The sequence below is a fragment of the Castanea sativa genome, chromosome 7 (genome assembly GCF_040712315.1).
Source record: "Castanea sativa cultivar Marrone di Chiusa Pesio chromosome 7, ASM4071231v1".
In the NCBI taxonomy this organism is placed as follows: domain Eukaryota; kingdom Viridiplantae; phylum Streptophyta; class Magnoliopsida; order Fagales; family Fagaceae; genus Castanea; species Castanea sativa.
The window spans coordinates 16,549,591-16,552,196 of NC_134019.1; positions in this window are offsets into that span (position 1 = coordinate 16,549,591).

The window sequence follows — 2,606 nt, forward strand, 5'->3', positions numbered from 1 at the left end:
TTAGGGAGGTGATGTTGACACCTTATGACTTTTCTGTTATTACTGGTCTGAGGTTGGGTGGTGAGAGAGTTCTTGTCAATGATTCATTTACTTCAACTGAGTGTTGCCCCAAGTGTTGTTTGAATGTGGGCATGGAAAGTATTGGTATCTTGGTGATCGGGTGTTACCTTAAGTTGAACATGTATATCCTCCTACAACAATTCCAGTTCCCCCTTGTCCCTCCATTCAGTTAGCTAACTTTCTGATTGATGAAGAGATTGCTTAGGCTCGCGTAGGCTTTGTTGTTCCAGGAACAGAAAGATCTTATTCCAAATTTATTAAAACTCATTTGCAAGGTTGCTTGGCTAAGCAAGGGGTACTTATTTTCTTTTCTAAAGTCAAATCTTCAATTTGCATGTCGAATTTTTAGCCTCTACCTTCTGAAGGAGAGGAGAAGGGAGATGAAGATGAAGAAATCCCTTCTCCTCATCATGCTGGTACTTCTTCTAGTTCCTTTGTGGAGACTTATCCTCATTTTTTGGCATAACAATATGATGTGATGAATCTTGATGGAACGTATAGTTCCATGCCTTTGAATAGGCTAGAGCACGTGCCAAATATTCCTTGGCCCGATCCGGTGTGTTCTTCAATTTTTAGTTTTTTTCCTTATTTTCTTCTTAATTGGATGAATATCTCTTAATCTAACAGATTTGTGCTTTAGGTTGATGTGGATCTTGTGGAAGAAAGCATGCAGATGATTGTAGGCTTGCAGTCACTGGCTTGTACTCAATCTTCCCAATATGTGCTCAATGATGTGAGTTGGCTGTGCCTGGTTACTCTCTGAGTATCTCTTGCTTGAACTGTGCTTGATGGTGAAATTAATACTCGATTTTGCTGACTTTCCAGGCACTTAGAATGGAAGCTGCTAATGATACTAGTATAACTTTGGAGGAAAGAATTAGGAGCCTTGAACTCGAAAATTGTCAATACGATCCTCGCTTTTTCTCGAGTCAAGAAGGAAATACTGAAGGTGGCTCCTCTAGAGGTGGATCAAGAAGATCCTCACGCAGGCAAACTCGAAGTCCCAAAGATGTGTGACTTGTGTTTTTATTTTTCCTGCAAAAAAAAAGGGAAGTGTTCCTTAGACAATCTTGTATTAATTTCCTCATTTTAGCTCTTTGCCCTTTGGATCATGTAGAGACTTTAATTAAGATAAGTTTAGAATTCACCTAATGAGATCTTGTAGTATCAACTTAAACTTATCTTGATTAGCTCAGTTGGAATATGCACTTGCTTAAATGAGGTGGAGCCAAATGCCCCTAGTTTAAAAATGGGTGCATGATTTTTACAAGTCTTGATGATGAAAAATTTCTAAAAGAATGATGGTGGCGCCTTCTCTCTCTCTCTTTTTTTTTTTTTGAAAATAAAATAAGCCATGGGTGAATGCCCCTAGTTTAAAAATTAATGCATGAATTTTTGAAATCTCAATGATAAATTTTTGAAAAGGTGATGATGATATTTTTTTTTTTTGAAAATTGCATGAGGCATGAGCGAATGCCCCTAGTTTGGAAAATAAATTCATGAGTCATTGAAAAAACTTGATTTGATCAATTTTTTGAAAACAATGATGCGGGTGATGATTTTTTTGAAAAACAAAATGTGTTAGATATGTCAGAATGTCCCAATTTGATTATAAAAAAAAAAAAAAAAAAAAAAAATCTTTTTGAGTGTCACATGGCCTATAAAAATTATCCAAGAACGTAAAACTGCATGGAATTGCATGAGCGTAGGACCAAGGGGTTGCGTGCCACTTGGCGAATGAGGAATGCCATTCGACACTTTTGGAGTGTCGTTCAACACTTTAAAAGTGCCGTTCGGCACTTCTAGAGTGCCGGATGGCACTGAGCCATGTTTTGGCGTTTGTGCCATGGTAGGCTGATTCCTTATGATTTTCCAATGCATGTTTCGCGTTTTCGCATTTTTTGAAAAATGTTTACTTCGTTTGTGATCATGAAACACTCTCCTAGGCAGCTACAAACTCTATGAAACCTATTTCAAACCTGATTGGAAATTGATGTGGCTTATATAAATAAATTTTCCTACAACAATTCTTTGCATAAAGGTTAGCAAAACACAATAATCATGAGCAAAAGTCATCCATGGCTAGCAATCAAAAATTTTTTCATCCAACAATTCATGATATTAACAGATGGGTTCGTAGCTTTGATTTCAGCACCAAAACTAATTTTACAACCTTCAAACTGGAGGGAATTAAGGCTTTGAGGAATGTCAAGATCAAGTAGGACTTCCTTCGTGCTGCTGTGAAATTCTAGGATCCAAAAGACCATGTGTTTCAGTTTAACACTGCTAAACTCTATCCGACAATTGAAGAGTTTTCTGCCATTCTGGGCTATGATCCAAGCAGGAAATCTGTTGCAATTTCTTATTATCCCTGGTGTAAGGAATCTTTGTCTCATGCTATCGGTCTTCCTACTTCCATTACTAATAGTATGATTGAAGGCCATATGGTGAATCTTCGTGCAATTATCTCTCGGCTGATTGACAAACGTACTTATGAAGTGGCCGATAATATGCAAAAAAAACTTTGGTTTGGCCGTATGCTTCGT